The 23188-nt window shown below is 35.4% G+C and overlaps 1 protein-coding gene across 1 annotated transcript in view; it reads right to left on the reverse strand.

The window, feature by feature from the left end:
* LOC149773987 (uncharacterized) overlaps positions 1 to 19492 on the reverse strand; it is a 44944-nt gene extending 25452 nt beyond the window's left edge. Inside the window, exon 1 of the mRNA XM_089945918.1 lies at positions 19437 to 19492. The gene's annotated coding sequence lies outside the window, so the exon portion shown is untranslated. The remainder of the gene's footprint in view (positions 1 to 19436) is intronic.
* Between the last annotated feature and the right edge of the window lie 3696 nt (positions 19493 to 23188).

Consider the following 23188-nt stretch of genomic DNA (forward strand, 5'->3'; position numbering starts at 1 on the left):
AAAGAAAGCAACAGGGAAAGGCCTAAACAATTCCAAAAAGGGAAAGGTCTAAGACTGCCAGGAACAGCTCATTCGTGGTACGGTCAGTCCACTGGGAAAGGATTGAGACTGCCCGGGACACTTCGCTGAGTCTTCCTATGTCCAAGTTTGATTTACTTGATACTGCTAAACGATTAAACATTAAAAACTTCAGACGTGTTTTTATGCGTGCAAGTTCTGGTCCAGGTACTCACTGGGTTGTATACGCGACTGATCCACGTGGAGTTATTTATTTTGATTTCTACGGGCTAGCTCCGTCGATATAATTTTTAAAATATGTCAGCGGAGTGCAAAACACTCCAATCTGGTATTCAACATTACTAACACAGACAATAACTGATCCGCCAATATATGGCTGTGAAGTAATTGCTGTGCTCAAAGTTGTGTCATCGCCAACGACGCCACCTCATAAAGTCGTGCACGATTATACCACCAAACGGTATAGCCGTCGTTTACACAGGCCTGAGTGAATATACAGTGGTTGGTATTTTTTGAAGTTTCAAACTTCATGGTGAATTATCCAAATATGCAACCCTTGACCAAGTCAAGGACGTTCTCGCCAATCTTTTGCGTCTCGCAGATGTTCCAAAATGAAATTGTCGTTTGTCAGGATCAACAAGGACGATTAAAGATGAGTAATATTCCATTGACATATATTATTCAGCGAGTTCCAGATGCAACAGAAGATAACTTAGCGGTTTTCACTAAAAACGGCAAAATTGCAAACTCGGAGGAATCAATATTAACACTCATGGGAGAGATTACTGGACGAATCAGAGGAATTCGAGATATTATGTATGGTGATCTCAATATTAGCAGAAATAAAATTATCAATGTGAGAGAACCAAAATCAGACGATGTAGCATCAAAAATACAGCAACAACAACACGATCACAATGAAATCAATGATAGTTTCCTATCCGCCGGTGATACAATGACTGGTTATCTCAATATGGCTATTAACAAAATTACTGGTCTTAGAGAACCAGAATCTAGCGATGACGCTGCCACGAAGAAATTGGTCGACAATAGCAATATCTCGATGATGACCTCGATAATGACAATCAATGATAGACTGACCAAATTTAGATCTGAATTTTGTACTTACGTACAAGCGTTTAAAATGTTTTCGTAGAAACACAAATAGAGTTATTAACGAATTTGTTTGGAATTGCAGCAGTCATCGACATTAAGCTCTCTGAAATAAAACTAAATTACCGATGAGATAGTATATGCAGTAATATTTCGGATCAGCATTATGAACACCACTCAATAAATCCATTAAACATCGTGCTGAGGTTACAGGCATATACGAATTTTCAGTACTCGGCGTTACAACATTTACAATATCTACCACATTTGAACTACGTCGTTATCCGGTTAGTGTAAGTGGATCCTCTGGATCTGCATTAGTAGTACTGGATCAAAACGACGAGGAAACATTCGTGGTGGGACCCCCCCAAAAAAAAAAATCGTTTTGTTTTATTATTGGTGTCTTGAATTATCCGCTTAACTATCAACTAATTAAATTATTTAATGAACCAAACGACTGACTTTGTTTCAGCGCAACATTACAGATATGAGCAATTGTGTTTGTTCCAAACCATCTGAAAGATTTCATTGATGAGTATATAGTAAAACTAAATAAATACAGCAGACTTGTCAGTGTTACTGATATAATTGGACATTCGGCATCTGCGGTAGTCGCTGAAACAGCCACTATGATCAGATCATTATCAGCCACATACATAATACCACCAGCAATAGGAATTAGTGTTACAGTTATAACCGGTGTTGCTGGTGTCCTTAATATGATCGAAAAAATATATCCACATGTGCCGCTGAATAATTACACGAATATCAAATGTTAGTACCATCGGCAACACATGCGCACGCCAATGTATCATCGCTGATATCATCAGGGCTCAAAGATGGAATAATATCAGATCAGGAATTCGCAGAAACAATTATGGTTTACCATCAATCAAATGGAAACCAAACCTCCTTGTCGGAAACAAGGACAGAGTCAAAGACAGAGTCACCTTAATTTAAATCAGGAAGTAAATAATAATAATGTCACTAATTACTACGTCACAAGAATTGCTAGAACAAATCGTCGCTAATACAACACCGCCAACAACTACGATGATATCAGCGAGCTCAACTAATCATGAATTCGACGTTAGCTTTTCAGCGGCAGTTCAAAACAAAATAATAGCATTCGCACAAGTGCAAGTATATTACAGCTGGCCAAATATTAGATCAAAGTCGTTCGGTGGGTTACCCGCAAACAACTCATTAGTGTTTTCTTAATTTAAAAAAAAAATCTGATGGAACTCCCGATTAGCAAGTTGCTGGTCTTCCTACGGGCGATTGTAAAACAGAACAGATTAGTAGTGAATTTCAGCGTGCGATTAAATCTATTACTGAAAAGAAATCCAAAATCGATATTACGGTTCACGGGCCAACGTTATCAGCCACGATATAAATATCGACACCAGACTTCGCCGTTGATATTTATCAATCAATGATCCGATCCATTCTTGGTTGGCCTGAAATTCCACCTGTTTATGAAATCTGATAAAACCAAAGACAAAAAAAATATTTTATAATAATTCACTTCCCAATTACCGAAAACCAGATCCATGGAAGTATACTGAAGCACGTGATTCTACTGTTGAAAACTATTTTTTTACTGCGTCTGATGGTACAAGACAAATTCGAATGACAACCCTATATGAATATTGTTATGTATTTTTGATTTTATTTATATCAGATTTAAATGTTTGTAAGTTCTAAAATCCTTTTCTTTAAATTTTATTATCTGTCAAAATAATGTAGTTCTGTTTACTAGGAACTCGATACTTTTTCCAGAAAATACTTTGACCTTGACTGTTAATTTTTGTAAACACATAAGTCTGACCTGGTTCCCGACCTTAATTCAAAATTAATAAAAGTCACTAAACAAGATATTTTATTTATTTTTATTGTGGGAATAATAAGAATAACAAGGCTGAGATCGAGGCTGTGTTGGGTAAGTGACCCTCGACGCGTAAATAGCTTTTAGTGAAGTAAACAGCTTTATTTCACGGAGTAAAATGATTGCTTTTTATCAAGGTCATACTGGGACTACGTGATTATTTATATATAAATATGATCACGTGATCCTCTATTTCGCAATTAGGCATTTCCGCAATTATGCATTATTTAGTTTCAATAGTGATGCTTAGAGAGAGAGAGATCTCAGTCGGGCTTCTAAACACTGGGACGTAAAGATGTTTCTTTTTGTTGTGTCATTTTGAGAATTACATTTTAATGTTATTCAGATTATTTGGATTCTAAAAGATTAATTCGTTTCTCTGGAAATATTTTGAGAGCTCATACATAATTCGTGAACAAAGACATATCTTAACAATTTTATTCGGATTTCCAACACCGGATTATTGTTTGTGACACAAAACTGTAAACATTCCGAAACCATAAAGAATACCGTATATGTCATCGCCTTCTATCTTGGATTCTTCGTCGGACTCGAACTTGAATTCATTAGAACATTTTATTATTAGGACTTCTAAAATTTGATCCGTGGATTATTCTTCGATTATTTTTAGATTTGATTCTTAAAACCGTAAGTTCTTAATTTTTCATTTTTTACAGAATTTTTAAAGAGAAAAAAATTTATTTGTAATATTTTTTAAACCTTGTTGTTTTCACTGTTTTTGTGTTGCTGTTTATTCGAGCCTAAACACGTAACACTGTGATGAACATAGAAAACCATTCATCGACAAAGAATTTATTAAATCATTTTCCGACGCCATTAAATCCAAGCTTAAGAATCAATCAGAAAACTGCGAAATTTATTTTTGATGCGTTGCACAGCATTACAACGATGATACAAAATAACAGATCATCAAAACGATACAACGTCTAAGCCAAATTACATCAGACCTTGAGTATATCAATAAAATTATCATTGTAACAGTAATTGCCGACGGTGATCATTTCGTTGATTTACCCCCCCCCCACGACATCACTTCAACAGCTGTTCCTCAAACATTACGTGTTGACGGAAAAACAATTAACAAAATTTATAATACCAGGATTTAGCATCGGCGAGATACCAAAAGCAATTAATGATATCATCGATAATTCGTTTCCACCGGTCGTTGCCGCATGGAGAAAAATATCTATGCCGACTATAATTCTCCGATACAACAATGATCCATATGGCGGTGGTCGCCATATACCGCCAGGTATTGTAAATATTACATCAACGTTCGCAGTCAATGGTATCTGTGATGCAATCGATGGCAAATGTCAAGAAGATCTAGAAAGATCCACACAAGTACAACAGAGATATATTCTATAAACATTTACCCTTGAAGTATCTCCTGGTTCTTCAATTGTGTCAGTATTGTGCCAGTGCTTGTTAATCAAGTTTATCTGCGATGTCATAATCCGCTGTTGTCACGGATACATTTTAGACTTACTGATCAGGCCGGACACTTACTTGATTTAAGCATGAAGTCTTGACAGTACGTTCGTATGTGAGATCATGAATGATCTCGTCTCAAACTGAATCACACAAATGAATTTAATGAATGCAATTATTGCTGAGATAGAAAATTAAACCATGCACAATAATTGATGCTGTGTTATTATTGTCTAAACAAACTTCGCAGCAAGATTATCGACGATGTAGTTGATATCGTAAAAAATTATAGATTAATGAAAAAAAACCAATCTGAATCTGAATAAAAATAAAAATGAAATTATTTCTAAATCAGAATAAAAATAAAATAAAAATATATCTGAATCACAATCAGAATCACAACAAATATTATAATCAGAATAAAAATAAAAATGTTTCTGATTCTGGATAAATATTATAATCTAAATAAATCTGAATCACAATAAAAATAACAAAAGTATTTTTAAATCAGATACACAACAAATATTACAATCAGAATAAAAACAGAAATGTTTAAGATTCTGAATAAATATTATAATCTGAATAAATATGAATAAGTATATAAAAAAAAAATTCTCAATCGGAATCAGAATCACAACAAGTATTTAATCATAATAAAATGAAAATATTTCTGATTCTGAACAAGTATTATAATCTGAATAAATATGAATTAGAATAAAATAAAAAATTACTTAATAATAATTTCACAAATAAAAATTAATATATTATAATAGAATGTTTTACTGATTCTCGTCCAGATTTCATAATTTGCTGAAGTAAATGATACTAAAAATTGTGATTGTCGGCCAGATTTCATAATTTGCTGGGGTAAATGATACTCAAAATTGTGATTGTCGGCCAGATTTAATAATTTGCTGGGGTAAATGGTACTCAAAAATAATGAAAATCCGAAGAAGAATTTTTTTACATAATAATAATAATTCATAAACAATAAATACAATTAAAAATATTTCTGAATCAGAATAAACATTATAATGTGAATCAAAATAAATATTACACGCGCTATTATTCGGTGTTTCACTTCCACAATCCCTCTTGACTTTCGTCAGTGACCTTGTCACCGAGTTTACCATCGTACATAATTTTTTCAGCTGAACTACAATCTTTATTGTTTTGTATTTGCGTGATAACTCTGATCTAATTTTCTCAATCGCGTTTGCGAGTGAAAAGAATTTTCGAATATCATCATCATCGACATAAAGTAGAGATTGTTTCACGGCTTGTTGAAGTAATATTTATAAATCTGCATTCAGCTGCTAGTGTATATCTCTCATCATCTTTCCGTTTTTGTACCGCTTCAAAATCATTTGTGATTATTCAGGATCCAATTGTTCAGATAATTCTATATTCTCATCATTTAATTTTTTAATCTCAGAAGTACTTGAATTAATGTTTACGGAGTTCATTATATATTACATTTTTGTTTAAAATAAAAACAAATCGGAATAGGAACATTATTTTTATTCTAATTCAGAATCAGATTATCATATTTATTCTGATTCAGAAATATATGTGATTTTATTTGTTGTTAATGAATTATTATTATTATTATTATTATTATTATTATTATTATTATTATTATTATTATTATTATTATTATTATGTAATTTTTTTTTCTTCTGTTTTCAGCAGGAGTTTCGTTATGTTTTAGTAACATTTACCCAGCGAATAACCTTTCAGTATATTCTGACAGACGCTAATGTACTTTGACGAATAAAATTTATCGTAGCGGTAGATACCGCAGAAGTAGACGACACATGGATTATCCGTGACAAAAGTGATCCTGTTCGATTACACCACATGGATGTCACGTTAAACAAATTTACAAACCAGGAATACTGACTCGTATGGACAAACCATATTATGAACGAGCATATCTTGTGACGTGACCGTAGTTCTTTATGTGGTATATCCGCTGAATGATAAACCTAATGTCGATGACCTTCTGCCGATGAAAATTTCTCCTTTGAATTGTTTTTCTAAGCGAATTACAGAACACTTCACAAACGTGATACGTGGAAATGATTTAATAGATCTAAGGCGTAAAAAATAAATGAGTGGGCAGAAACAGTTAAAGATACAGGAGCGTCTATCAAAGACTTTGCTGAACTGGAAAGAATTAAGATTTCCAATAAGGATGAAGACACTAACCGTAGAGAATTTATACGAATCGAAATATGAAAAAGCGAGCTTCGATAGGGATTATTGATCATAACGCACACGCGTAGATTTCCACGAAATTGAAATGTTAAATTCTATAACGGTGAAATGTTCGATTGTATCAGAAAGATCAGTAAGAGTGATCCCGTAGCCTTGTGGTTGTTTCAAAGCTCAGAATCGGCGAACTGTGATCTGTTTGTACAGCCTAATGAGATATTTATCGTACAGAATCTCTCCATGACAAAATGAAAAATCTTGAGTTGAAATGAACGAACGATAATGTTATCGATTATTTAGCAATTGCTTCACCGTTCCGTCAATTGCTGCCCATGCTGCTCAGAAGGACAATTCATGGATACCAACACATTTGCAATTTCTTGAAGATGTCCAACACAGTTGTGTCGAATACGGGCACGGCGGATTGTGTAATACTAAATACAGTTATAAAAATGTTATATCGTTTTATATGGTTGCATGTTATCCTGGAAGTTTTCTTGGAGTGGGTAAATGTGCTAAGTATATTGAGCGATTTGGACATCCAACACATGAGATGACCAAAGTTCCGATAAATGGACCTTTGCAAGTTTTTGACCTAACTGGATTCGCCTGCATTGAGTCATTCGAGTTTGCATGTAATCTTCATCTGATTGTTTATGTTTGGTTTGGAATACATTTTTCAGAAAAACGTTGGGCTCCAATAGTTTTATTATGACATATGCTTGATGTCAAAAATTTGATGCCATTGACGCTCATTGAAGCAATTATATCATATCGTCCGCAGAAACAGGTTTGGTTACCAAACAAAAGAAATATTCCCCTGATGAAAATCCAGACATTACTGATTTTGAAAATAAAATCGCAAAAGTTCTTGACAGAAATATAATTGGTAAATTTACACAAGGAGGAACAGATAATCATAAACGACATTGTAAAAGATTAATTATCGACGAAGCGAACTCGATTTCATAATTGCTGATACAACGGAGAGAAGCACATTTATAATTCGGAATAAAGTTAATTTATCGGATGGAACTAAATTAGGTACAATTGTGAGCTACACTGATGGTGACTCACCACAGTTTACTCGTTTAAGCTCTTCGATGCTCGAGTACGTTTCGATAAATGTATTATCGATGATGAATAAATTTCCTAAAATAATTACATATCGGCGCTGATGTATCATGGGGCGAATGGAGAATAAAACGAGAAAAGATACTTAGTTATTCTGAATCTGCTGATTATATTCCTCCAGATGGATCTGGGGGTATTTAGTATAAAAAATAGTGTTATGCCAGCGTTGTCATCGGCTCAGTCGGTTTATGATCATGTGGCCAGGCATAAAACAGTTTTTCTCAATGGACCCGGCAGTTCTGGTAAAACAACGCGTGCAATCGAATTATTCCTGAACGGTTGTTCAGGGAATCTTGATATGGTTGTGCTAACTCCAAGTCACCAGCTTGCCAGAGATATGAGCGAACGAGGAGTTAAATCTCATACTTATCACAGCTTGTTTAGATGGAAAGGAGATGCATGGACCCCTGAGCGAATGGGTGAAAAATATATCCTTAAGATCATTATCTGGGATGAAATATGCAGGGTGTCGCTGGAGATATTACAAATATTTCTTGATTGGTTGTTGACGAAAATTACTGATATTATCATGTGTGGCGATCATGGTCAACCATCCTTTTTTGTTGGATCATCTCCGCATAAATGGCTGAAAAAATTGTCGATTATTATGAGGAAATAACATGATCATAGTTACTGATGAACCGCTGAAAGAGTTTAAAAAGCTAATCAGACCTCAGCTAGATAAGATTCAGTGTGAGATAATGCGTGAAGTAATTCCAGAAACTACAATTAATGATTTTTGGAATTTATGGAAGCCTGCTGATTTGAAAGTTGCAAGTCGGAAGATAGTTCGTGTTACACTTCAGCAACAATTATTTCTGTTACATAAAGAAAAGTGTTCAGATTCACCCGTGCCATTATAGTATCGCCCTGCAGACACACGCAAGCAAAATATTGAAGTTGATATTCCTGGAATTAATGAGAAACAAAAACTCGTTCTTAATGATATTGTTGTTGTTTCTGTGAGTGCTTTTGACAGCGCGTTAATGATAGTCAAAACTCCGTGGACTCTAGGATATGCTATAATGATTCATTCTTTACAAAGAATAACTATTTATGATGCAAATATCTGTATTGTCGATGATCGGATCGAATGATCAAATCTGGTTTATCTAGCAGTGTCGAGAGTTAGAAGAATGTCTCAGCTACGGAGGATTATCGTGGACTACGCAATGACTCAGAAAACCACTGATAGCAATTGCGATTATATAGTAAGGAAAACAATTAGCTGGTTATCAGCGATCTGAAAAAAAGTAAGCGTGACTTTGATCTTGATATTCAATTTATCATGACGCTTAAACAACAACAAAATAATCATTGTGCGAGCTGTAATACAATAATGTTTGTAGCAGTATTCGAATAATAACCCAAGACAGTTTACTGTGGATAGAATTAATAGTGATCTCGGTCACACACGCGAAAATGTAACGTTGACCTGTTTTGAGCGCAGGGGTGCTAGTGTCCTGCTTTCACATAAGTGAAGGCGGTGGTAATTGCGTATCTTCAGGGATTACGTGCAATTGTTCGCGTACAAAAATACGTTGCGGAGCAGTTGAATATAGTCTGTAGATTGCAGGTCTACCCGTGGATCTTACCACGCTGAAAATTTTATATGTAATTACACTCCAGACTGGATCAGTTGCTCTTTTTTTACCACCTTCGAGTTCACCAGGTTCAAAAAAATATCTTACAGTCATATTACCTAGTACTGGTTCTTTTGAAGGAAAAAAGTCAGGTCGTTGTACTGGTATATGTTTTTTTGTGATCGTGCTGATCGGTTTCGTGGAAGTTACACGAGTAATTTCACTATTTCACGCAGCTATCACACTTGCTATCTTTTGTCTTTCTGAATTTGATATAGGGATATTTCCTGTGCATACTTATATACAAACAATCGCTCAGCAAGTGTTCAATTAAACTGCTCAACGATTGTTTGATAGCGGTGAATTGCGGTGTGTCCTCGTCTGATTTTGACGTTATGCTGTTTGATCAAAGATGTTACTGCCCGAAGAAATTATTTTCCAGGATCAACCTGTTGTAGCTGTGGTGTGGCCATCGTAGACCACCTTGTGGTCCGAGTCCTCGTCGATAAATTCGTTCAAACGCAGATGCAACTTCAGTTACTAATTTGTTGAAAGTGGTTCTGCTTCTACTTGCAACGTCAACAACAGTTAATGCGTATTTGTATGTGCTTGATTGACATCAACGTGTTTCAATAGTACCATGTGGTAAAAACAAAATATCTGCTTGATGAACTTCATTAGGAGCGCTGACATAAAATTGTGCGTACTGAATCTTTTTAGGTGGTGGTACATAAATTAGCCATATTGCATGTCGTGTTAACCGATTTTCAGCAACAGAACGTGTGACATTTGCTGCATCAGCAAGTTTACTAAGAGCTACTCTACCCCTACAATATCCTCTTGGGCTATAATAAATCGATTCCATTATAATAGTTATCTATGATTAATTACCAGCCCCTAGCACCAGTTTACGTTTCATTGCAGATCTTACCAACCAATAAGCTAACGATTCTCTGAGAGATTTAATTTTTACAGACTTTCACGTGTGTATCAATATCACATCTGCAATATGTCGTTGTTGTAAATTTGGATTTTTATACACGACATTATGAATATGGCACGCTTGATCAATCGCATTTATTGGATACTCTCCAGGTCTTGGCTGATCTCGTTCGTCAAGTCGGATAGCATGTCGAAGCCCAGGACCACAATAATTATATCCAGGAAGATGTCTTTCTCCTGGGTATTTAGCCCATGGAGTCCTTGGTAATTTTCCCAGTGAAGCAGCGATAGCACTGCCTGTCTTCGTACGAGACGAAATAAATCTGTATTTGCTTTTACCACACTTTACACACTAGCCTGTAAGCGCAAGCTTTTTATTTCTTGTTATTATTGTTTTTAATCCATCGGTTTGGGTGGGTGCTCTGCATCGAACACAATATAAATCCATATTTATTACATTTCTACAACATGGATACCATTGACTTCTCAACGACACGAAAATAAGAGCATCGTCCAGCGCTACCAATTTCTATAAGAGCAATTATCATAGGTCAATCTGGGTCTAGAAAGACGCAATAGCTCCTTAATCTGATAATGAGATGGCTCAAGTGGGATAAATTGCATTTAGTGGCACCATTTGTAGATGATCAGCGATGTTACGATGTGCTTAAATATTTTAAAGAGAAGCGAAGTAATCGGATGAAGACGAGAATGATATTATTGATTTTATCACCGATTGATGAAGCTCCAGCTGTAGATCATCTCGATGGATTTATTAATAATCTCGTAGTATACGATGATGTATTGCTGGACAAACAATCAAATCCAGCTCGGATATTTTCCCGAGGTAGACATAAAAATACTGACGTAATTTATGTTACTCAACGGTATACACAAAAACCTAAAGTGATCAGAGATAACTGCAACCTTCTGGTTGTATTTAGCGGAGTTGATATCCACGCACTAAAAAACATCCACCAGACTTGGTGTTCAGGGGATTTGGATATGATTAAGTTTAAAAACTTCTTTTCAAAAGCGCAAGCTACCCCACACGGATTTATCGCGATAAATTTACATGATAATCGGTCGCGATATCGCATAGGTCTCGATAAAATTTTGGGTTGAGAGACACAGCAGCAGGGAGGGCTACGCCAAAAATTCAGTGTCCGGGTGGGTAAACGAGATGGCATAAAAAACGAAAATAGAAACGTCAAAGATAAAATTACAAAATGAGTTTACCCAATTAGAGAAGTCTCGGTCTATTAGAGGCTTCGATTTGACGTTATGGATCTTGTATTTTCATTTTTCTAGGAAGCTTTATTTTTCAAAAATGACCGCTGCAAAAAAGTTGTAGGATTAACCCTCCCTGCTGCTAGTGGGTTATCATTACTTGTATCTCAAACTTTCTTTCGCAAATGAAATCTTCTTTACGTCTAATACTAAACTAATTTCAAGATTTAGCAAATCCAAGTATTTAATTTTATCCAAAACTGATTTGCTCTTGCACATTCCCAAAACAAGTGTTTAGTTTTCATGAATAGAATTGTATTCACAGCGAATTTAGTTTTTGTGATTCCTATTGTTTGTAATAAAGATTTTGTTGTTAGAATCTGGCGTGTAATTCAATACTGAAATAAAAGATTTATTCTATAAAAATATTTAAAATCTTGAGTAAATGTTCTTCCAGTCATAAGCATGAATATACAAACCCTACTTACTTTTTACAATTGGTCTAACTGTTAGCCGTTTTGATTTTATTGAGGTCTTATAAATATTGCCTATATCAATTGTCTGCCTTAAATATAATTTTGAGCGAATGAAAAAAATAAGCTTGGTAGAGAAGATGGTTTTAAAAAAAAAATCTGAATTACATTCTAAATGTATTAACTATTATCCGATGAATTAAATAATTTGTATTCATTTTACATATTTCTCGAAAGGAGTTCAAATCTATAAATATGTCAGCATCATCAATTAAGTGACAAATATAGTTCACATTCCTATATTATCAACCCCTAAAAAAATATTGGATTATTTCCATTCTTATTTCTTTATTCATCCATATATCACTGCACAGTATATCATCTTCGTCATTTGACGTGCTAGTAGATGTTTCGATGCTTTCAACATATCCGTCCAAAAGGGTGATTGGATTGTCGTTATCAAATATTCAGCATATTCAATGCCAATTCTACTAAGGGCTCCTTTTAAACAAATCTGAACAAGTTTGCATTCCTTTGAAAGAAACGACTAATGCAAGTAATTTTCAAGGCCAGACATTTAAAAAACGCCGTTATTTTTAATCCACGCAAAGGAATATCTTGTAGTAAATTTCGCTTTTAACTTTAACATATTTGAGTTCCATACAAATTTTACAAATTATTTATTGGATTTTTGTATCATCTGATCAAGTGGATCTGGCAGCGATAAAAATAAATAATGTAAACCTGGGATATTCGTACTATTGGTGTTAGACTCCTATTTAAAATTTATTTTTATCTTATCTTCAAAGCTAACTACAAATGTGATGCCTATACACTACCCCATTCGCACACCCCACCCCGAATAGTTTGTACCCCATATCGATTTAAAAACTAAAATCATAGAGTCCTAATATTAAACAAAATTGACAAAACATAGTTATTTCAGTCATCAAATTATAACTTCTTACCTTATTGGGGGGTCTCTGACGCTGTCATCTTATTCGCGTTTCAAATCCCCTTCTTCGCGTTTCAAGCTAAAGGGGTGGCGGATGGGGGCTTTACCTACTCTGTCGCCATAATTGCTTGGGCGAGTCTATTTTTTCATACAACAGATGTGATTTTGTACGCCGTCTTCGATAAGATCTGAATAAATCCGTAACTTTGGTATTTATGCCCATTTAAACACATATATCAGGGTTACACCCCTTTAATACGTTCAATGCTGTGTTTTGAAGATATTCAAATAAAACATTGCATATATTGAATGCAGACAAGTTAGTTTGTGCTAAAAATAGCTTATGCAGTGTTGTGGTTGGAACTTCAATATTATTTTAAAAATCAAAATAATTTCAATGTAAAGGGAAGATAAAGGCAAGCCGACTGGATTTCAGTTCCTTTGGCGTATTTGAAGAACTTCACAGTTATTTCCCTTTGGTGTGTTAAAAACGTCGTGATCATAAAATCGGCATGAAATAAAAGCATGAAAGCAAAGATAGCTCATTTATTTCAATGTGAAGCTAGGCAACTAATGAGTGGCGGATTTCCTATTACGTAGATAAAACTGGGATGACAAAATTAAAGGAGCGGCAAACTTCCATTATACGGCAAAATTATAAACACTTGGTTGGCCCCTATCACTACAAGAGAGTGTTCTTATGACAGACTGTTTGTCAGGTACATGTTTTTAACATTAATCATTTCGAGGAATGAGAAAGGGAGAGATCAGCCGCCCCCACCTACACTGCTTCATATTAATCCACCAATGATTAGTAGAAATCCGTAATGTTCTTCTGATTTAAATACTAATAATAATATAAATAATAAATAAAAATAATCTAAATAAATGGCACAGCAACTTATCTAAGTGCAAAATTATGGCATAATATTTCATGTATATCGGCCTTCAAATCGAATATCCTACGAGTTGTTTGCCATTTATTAATTTTCTAATAATTTATGAATTAATTTGAAGGACTGTTTTCTTTGTGGCGGTCGGGTCCCAAATTACCAATCAAAAGGAACGACGGCAGTTTTTTTTAATGGACCCATCCTGTTACTAGTACGTCAATTTAGTACGATCGGCTCCAGATACGCCTAAGCTTCGATGTGGTTGAGGCTACGATCTGATCCTATACCTTAGAATGGAGCAAATAAAAATATTGTCCAAGACAAAAAGATGACTATAAGTAAGATCTATAACCTATACAGAGTTATATTTCTAAAAAGCTGGGCTAATGATAACCATATCAGGTAAATTATATTGTAATGTTTACGCTAATAGTACCTTGTCCACCATTACAGATGCCATAAGATTTTCGCGGTAATTCGTTTTCCAAATATGGCTTGCTGTGTTATATTTGGATATTCTACTGTATGTTATTTAATGCATACCATATATACTACGACTTGCTTACGTTTCCAAATAAGGCAACAATGCATTAATATGGCACACACAAAAACGAGGCTGTAAACGGTAGTAATTATCAGTGAAACTAGTATGGCGGATGATACAAATTAAACTATTGGATGAAAAAGGTAAACTATATTTTGCACGTATTTCTACAATGACATGCAGCGATAATAGTATTGTAATAAATTTGGAGTATGCGCCATTTGTACATAACTCTCCAGTTTTCTTTGATTTTCGTGATTACTTGCTTGATTTTGGTAAGTCAGTGTCGAGGACATAGTATTCAGCCCGAATAATTAGCCAGTTGCTAGGGGCAAACATGACAGAGTCCAATGTCGATGAGATTTCATGATGGCATGGTTTACTTTCGTAGCAAGTTCAGGCCAGAGCCGCATAAGTGTCCCTGTAGCCAAGTAGTCGCTGTTAAAATCTAATTGTGTGAACTGATTGTGTGACTCCATGTGCAGCATTTGTGATGGGGTTGGTACATTGTAGAATGGAATAGCTGAGAAGGGTTTGTCCCATTACCTGGAGACGCCTTTTATTGTTGCTATGATGGTAAATATGGTATAAGGTTACAGGCAAAATGAAACTTAAAATCATAATTTGATAGAGATGGAAAAATAGCTCCCTGTATTTGGTGTTTGGGTTCTATATTTTCATGGTGTGAAATACTGGCGCAAAGTTAGGGAAATACAATAAGTAGAAACCATGCAGTTATGAGGTTGGCAGGCAACTGTGAAGTTTTGGTGTAAATGTGTAGTTGTAATATCTGTGGTCATGTATTGATTAGAGGAAAATTGTTTATAGTCTCGACGCGTTGGAATAAACAGTGATTGTTGTTCATTAGTTCTTGGAAATCAAGGGAAAACAAGTGACTTCTAGCGGGATTTACGCCAGGGTTGAATTCGCTCGGTAACGAGACCCCTTTAAAAAAATATTAAACTTCTTTCAAAATTGGCAAGGAACATGTTCAATTTTTTTTATAATAGGCTGAAAACGCACCGTGTGTGAATCACACCCGGCTGCTCCGTTGATACACATATACTCCGGTTAGTACCCCGTCCACGAAAACCTATTGTAAATGATGATTTTCACTGTGTTATATTTCGTCCAAAATGAAATGATCGTTCTTCTTGAATGGTGTTAGTTTGCTAACCTGAAAAAGTATCTTAAAAAAAGATAAATCTTTTACACTGATGTAAAAAAAAGCAAGGTAAAATAGAATTCTGCATATATAAGGTAGACTCACAATTTTCTACGTTTTACGCCCCCCCCCCCCCCCCGGCCCCTATTTCTTTGTATCTTTTCAAAATACTCAGTAAGCTAAAGGGCGCCCGCAGAAGTTTTCCGGGGGGGGGGAGGGGGGCATATAGAGTTCAGCTTTTAAGTTTTATAGATGTAGGCCAAAACACGTTTGGAGGTGAAACTGGGGTTTGGGGTAGCGCATGCACTCCCTTGCCACTATGTGCGGGCACCCATGACTGAATATTAGAAACTTTACGATACGCGTGCGCGTGCGTGCGTGTGAGTGACTGTGTGTATTCTCTTATTTCCCATTGCTGATACTAAATGAAGCAGTAGATAAAAATGATAAATCCGACAACTCATTAGCACTAAGGCGTCATGAACATAATTTTCGACATTCTACGGTGTGCAATCTTCGATAATAATTCACCTTAGCAAATAAATATCTGATATACAAAACGGCGGAAGAAGAATAATGGTATATCGCAACCAAAGAGAACTCTCCATATGTCAATTACAGGACATTGCTTCCTTGATGGAATTTCAGTCCTTTAACCGTCCTGAGTTTGGAACACTCATTACTGAAATTAGCACCTGACCCTTTTGGTGTGGAAATGAAAAGCATATGTTTCAAATACATGCATCTCCAGAAAATGCAGCGGCTCATATCATTTTCTCCACACAGAAGCTGTCATCCAGGTTTCATCTATACTGATAAATACAGGTTTAATCATGAGCGCTCAGAAATTTAAAGTTATTTAATTTTTAATACCATGGCGTTTGCATAGGTTTACTATGGGAGCCGAATTAGTACCGCGAGTCCTACAGGAATACCTTAGGGTTGTATGGGATATAACTCTTTCAAAAATCAATCGCAATTGTAAAATAAGTTACGTCCCCCGATCCATAAAGCCCCAAAACTTTGACACAAAAACAGTTATAAATCATGTTTACAGTTAAAACGTAACCAAACCTTAACGTACCCAAGTCAAAACGTACCCAAACCGAAAGGTACCCAAAACAAAACGTACTCAAGTTAAAACGTACCCAAATTTAAACGCTGTAAATAACTGCATAATTTTAGTGTATTGTTTCAGATGACAGTGACCGGCCTGATGAGCAATGGAAATCTATTGTGTATTTTGGTCACACCGATTTATGTTGCTCATCGGTCACTGTCATATGAAACACAATACACAACAATTATGTAATTATTTAAAGCGAGTGTGGGTCATGTTTTAATTTGGGTCCGTTTTGACTTGGGTATATTTAGGTTTGGGTACTTTCTGACTCGGGTAGGCTTCGGTTTGAGTACATTGTGACTTGGATATATAGACAAGTTTAATCATGCAAATGATGCTGAAAATATGTCACCATATTCTGTTCAAAACGCTTTGTAAATATCAAATTTAGTTTCAGAATGCTTATGCACGGAACTATGCAACTAACTCTCCCGGACGTGACCGACTGACCCCCCCCCCCTTTGCAAAATGTTCTGAGGGCACCCATGCTTGAGTATGTTTCGGTTTGTGTTCGTTCTGACTAGGGTATGTTCCGGTTTGGGTACTTTTTGGCTGGGGTACGTTTCGGTTTGGGTATGTTTTGACCTGTTCCTTAAATCAACTACGGAGATTCACAAACAGCAGCAACAACAACAACAATAAAACGCTGCTTTAGGGAAAATGATTTTATACATAAACATATAGTATTCAGCCAATTACCTCAAACTGCATAGGGTTTGTTGCATTCTTTCATCGTTCTTAAATGTTTCGGGTGGGTTGGGTTAAGTCGGAGTGGTAGGGAAAGAGGAATTTAAATAAAAAAAGAGGTATATGTCGGCTTGCTGTTGTAGCCTATCTACAAATGGAAAGTGAAACATTTAAGTTGTAAATCGAATTTATGAAGGACACAAAATATACCATAGAAAACGAACTTTATATCTTCTGGAAGGCGTAAAGATATCCTCACCTCATAAATAAAATAACACTGCCAATCCTCAAAAGCTATAAATAAAGGGCGACGTTTTGATTTTGAGTTGGATCCATTACTCCATTGAACATTGTGTGTATATTAGCACACGTGCAAAAGTGCCTTAAATTAAGTGACTTTCCCAAGAAACCATGGGGCGGCCAGCCTGAACATGTACTGAACTCGTGACTTTTGGAATACCAGTCTGGCATTCTACCAACTGATCTATTGCGGCTTCTAGGCATAATATGGAAATAAAAGTTAACAAACTCCCTTGTATATAAACTAGAACAATATAGATTCCATCATCATCATCAGTGTACTCGTCATCAATCAACGATACAAATAATTACAACTTGTATTTTCAGCGATGTTTTGTGATACAGATAAAGATCGCGTTTACACACACACGCACATAACCCATGACATGAATCTGATATGCTTGCAAAATTACAGGAAAAGAAGGAAATTTCGAATAATTTTTAAAATTATGACAGTTTTGATAAATTATCTTTATAAATGGACTGGGCGAGATCTGACGCTTTTTCATTTTCCATTGACCGTGTTTACAGTATCTTCTACTGCACTCACGACTGAATCATAAAGCATGCCCCGTGTATTTCCTGTAAATACGTATGTCCTTATATCTCTTGATTCGTTTTCTACATTAATTTTTTTTTTTTATAAACAAAAATGGATCAAAGCATAATTGGGTATGGTATTTAATATACAATAAAACCTATTTTAATTTAGAGTTTAACATTACTGTCAAAATAGTAACACGGATAAAATGTTCTATTCAGATTATTATCTGAGTCTCACATTTTTTGTGACCACAGCTTTATAAGTCTTTCTTGGATTAAAAAAACTTTTAGCACGGAACTAAGACCTAAGTGATGTTTTATTTTTTCTTTCATCTAGTTTTAACTGCTTAACATCCCTGTCCGACGGAGAAGTTCACTTCTGTGTCTTGTATCCATTTTTCTTAAGGTATGGCATGCAAAATTAGATACGTACAACTTTGCTTTTGGGTTACCATGCCAAGGTACACAAATTTGCACATTATTCGAATGTACATACCTGTGCACAATCTCCACAACTATGTAAACTGGCATATACAAATGAAGTATAAATGTCAGAATTAAATTAACTGCAGACACAATAGTAATTGAAATCGATCCATCATTCTTTTTGTTTATAGATCTACCAAAACCCCAAAAGTCCCTCTGAGCTTCTCTTTCCCATTGAAGAAGACTATAGTAAGATTCAATCTCTACTGTTCGCATTTATTGCTGAAAATGCATCAATGGGCGTTTAAATCTTATATTCTGGACTCCAAATAAAAACTCGGTTTTAATTTTTATTGAAAGTGAATTTTTAGTCTACTTCACTATGAAACAGGGCCGAATTGTTACTTGGCACGGGTCTTATTCCGTAAATGTAATCTAACAAAATCTCTCAAATGTAATAACAGTAAACACGGGTTGTTCTGCCTTTGTCGAACTTTTTACATAACTTTACTGGGCATCGCTGGCATTAGGCCAATATGAAACAACTATTTGACTCATATTCCTTTGACTTCGTGGTAAATTAAATAATAACATCAAGTGAGCTCATTTTGTTTAAGGAATAGAGAGTTTTTGCATCTATTCCCAGTATTTATTGTAATTAATTTGGGGAGATTCTTTGATAAAATAATTGGAAAAAATATTTCGGGCAAAATGAACAATAAGACCTGTAAACCAAATGTTTTCACCTACCTTAAATATGGTCTAGCTCGTTACAGTCCCATGTTAAAATTACATACAGAGCCAATGTCATTAAGCCTACGCTACGCAAGACCACCCAAACCATTAAGTTTATGGGAGTATTTAACGTAATGATAATTATAAAAGCTATGTGCTATAAAATCCTTACTTAAACACGAAAGACAGCTGCATTCTTTGATAGATCTTTCAAGTTTTGATGGCGCGTGCTGATTCTTCTTCACCTTGTTGAAGATATAGATAAAGAATTTCTTTATTCCTTCACTGAAAATATATATTAAAACAACTGCTGTCTAGGAATATGTATTTAAATATAATGCTCGACTGTAGTCACTGCAACAAGTTAAACGATATAAGGTTTCGAGGTAAATGTAGCCAAAAAGCAACACAAAAGCAGGGATCATGAAAATGTATGTAAGATGAAAAACTTGCAGCTCGTGCCAATGTCATAGTTCACGTTTTAACTGATGTGTGTGTGTGAGTACATGTGTGTAAGTGTGTGTGTAACACACACAATATATCGTTTTGTTACTGTGCACCTACATAGTATTTTTAGTCATTCTACTGTTGTTGTTGTTGTGGGGGGGTGGGGGGATGGTGTTTTTTGTTGTTGTCCAGAATGACTGGTTCAAAAACGCAAAAATTCACCTGAATTTTCTTCTGAGAGCTAACAGTTGGTTTTCTAATATATACATTTATGATTACCGTGCGTTCTACTACTGCTTTGTCTTGAAAAGTTATATTGGAATTGGACAGTTATATAGTATAAGTGGGGACCCCGAAAAATGGCGTTAAACCTTAGAACAACAACAACATATAGTGTAAGTGTGCTTTGATATGCCATTTGAGACACACAGGACAGATATATTATTACGGGCGATTCTCCAGATGTTTCCATCAAGCGTGAACCAGTACTCTGAAATTATGGTATGAATCTGGCGCGTGCGAATCAGATGCATTTCCAGCGAAAATGGTAAATGTCAAATTTCAAATGTCGGATACCCCAACAAGAGGATCTCTAGCCTATGCGCACCGTGGCTTAGAAAGGCATCGAAACAGTGCGTGAAATAAACAACCGGAAAATGTTCCTTGATAGCGGATTAATAAAAAACTGATTGTTAACGCTCTCCCGCTAATAATGACGATAGGATGGTTGAACATAAAGTTAAGAATATAGTGTCCATTTACCATAATTCAAAATTATTTTTAAAGCATATAAAACCCAAGCTCTTTTCATAGATTACCAAAAACTTTTTTTTCAACAACGCCGAAAAATCTGGCATTTGCATTTTCATAACATTAATCTGCATTATGCAAACTTTGCTTCTATGCAAAGAAATAACGAATTTAAGCTGCCGATATAATTAATTTAAAGCTTAAATCTAGTACACTAACCTCCGATTTAAAGAAAACAATGAAGAAAGAAAAACAAACCAGAATCTAGCTATACAATCATCGACATGAGTACAGTATAATCGAAAAATAAAAAAATTAAACAAATATTTTACTTAATCAAAATAACTGATCCCAAATCTCCACCATGTCGAGGTCAAACAGTACGTTTCTATGGCGCTGACAGAGTATAGTGTTTCCAATACGAGTGTAAGTAAATAAAACGCATTGAAAAACACTTTTTTTTTTGGTAAGATGGGTATCTGCTTGGTTCATGCACGTCTTAGTTTGCTTTGGTATTAAAAAACCCAGATGGTATATTTCCGTATAACTATCGCTAAGCAGTAACCGGCTATCTGTGTATATTTAGACTCCTCTGTTGTTTTAAATAATTATAAACATAACACTTGTTGCAAATCGTTAGCTGTTAGATCTTGCTCTCTCTCTCTCTCTCTCTCTCTCTCTCTCTCTCTCTCTCTCTCTGAAACGTGCTATACTTAACAGGTGCGCGTGCAGTGTTCTACATATTTGACAATTTCCCACTTGACCAAGGCAGCCGTCGCTGGGCTCAATCCGAAACGAGGTTATTACTTGCGGTGTTAAGATAGCCACATAGCGTTCATGTAGCGCTGTTTGACCAAAATTTACACATTATACAGACTAACTTGACATTCATGGGCAACTTCCTCCAGGGCGCAGTCCGGGTTAGTGATTTTTAACAGCCACAACCTATGATGTAAATTAACGCATAACGCCAGGCCAGGGTCCAGATCAAACCCGCGGTCCGTATTTTGCCTATCCCTGGACTAGAACGACGAAGCAAGATATAATCCGGTAGGACTTTCTGTCTCCAATTACATCTCAATGGATTCAAGATAACTGTTGCTAATATGTGTCTGGAACAATCAGGAAAGGTTATATAAAAAAGGTAGAAAAAAAAAGAAAAACAAGCTTATATAAAAAAAGTAGAAAAAAAAAGAAAAACAAGCACACACAAAATTATAAAAAAGAAAAATTCTCGTTGTATTTATTTGATGACTTTTTTTTTACCCTGTTTTGTTTCCATGTTAAATGCATTATACAATACAGCAAAACAATTTTGATTTGTACTGAACAGCTGAGATTAATATGATCTGCTTTTTTCAAAGAGTTGATTAACTGATCCATCGATTATATCCCCCTCCTCTGTACCAAACAATAGTGGCCACTAAGCAAGTTGGTATCAAAGCAGCGATGAATCAGCCGCACACCTGGAATGATATTAATGTAGGGTTTAGGGGATGATCTCACATGCTCATTAAAACATGCAAATATTTGCAGACAATTTCCTCCGCACACATCGGTATACATTTGATACACTTACCGGTATTTCTCGCGGCTGTTGAGTTACCGTCGGTTGAAAGGTTCTTTTTTTCGTGACGGGGGGGGGGGACATCCCTTTACACCTTTTTGTTTAAAATAACTACAGGGATGCACCCTCCCTAATGTATGATTGCCAAAAGGCATTGTGTTCTGTGTTGGTGAGTTCATAGGGTATTTGAATAGGGAAATGAATATGTGACATCATACCCATAAATTATCCACCAGTATCAATACAGATTTAGGATTTGTATTTATCGGATTATTTTGACTCTTACAGAACATACGGTTTGCTGCCGTTGGGATGGTGATGTTTTTTTTTTTTTTTCTATGTTTCATTAGTATGTTTCATGTTTTATTCAGCATATGACAATGGAATCTTTAAAAACAGGTGGAGGGGCGGGTAATTTACAAGGCGACATCATATTGTGTTTCCATTTTGTTTTGGAAACATAAACCAGCTACATATTGGACAAGATGAAAGCCTCTGTAATTATTCAGGAATGAGACTTTTGGAAATAAACTGATTTCTAAGATATTTGGAAACTGGAGTTCTCCAAGACACGGTAAGCTCCAACGTTTTTACTTTTGAATGAATCGGAGTTTAAATCAGTTAAGATTGTGAAAATTGGATACGTTATATTTCTGTTTTTAGGACACATTTTTTTTAAAAATATTCCAAACAAGAAATGGATCTTTGATTTTAAAGAACTATTGCCAGGGACTTGATCAGGGAAGTAAGTTCATGTGCAACTTTTGCAATTAGCTGTTTTAATCAGATTGTCAGGCAATTAAATGCCCTCCAATTTTCTCACATTTTCTGAAGCAAAAGCATCAAAGAAATTGACGATGACTTGCAATTGGGAATGTCGTTAGACAAAAAAATAATCAGAACTCCCTCTCCCCTCCACCAATTCTCACACACAGACGGTTCTTGACTCGAAATCACAAACTTAGGACTTATTTGTTCTCCCTCAACTTCAAAAATTCGGACT

The sequence above is a fragment of the Sinohyriopsis cumingii genome, unplaced genomic scaffold (assembly GCF_028554795.1).
Source record: "Sinohyriopsis cumingii isolate HCF-2022 unplaced genomic scaffold, ASM2855479v2 utg000459l, whole genome shotgun sequence".
NCBI classification, from domain to species: Eukaryota; Metazoa; Mollusca; class Bivalvia; order Unionida; family Unionidae; genus Sinohyriopsis; species Sinohyriopsis cumingii.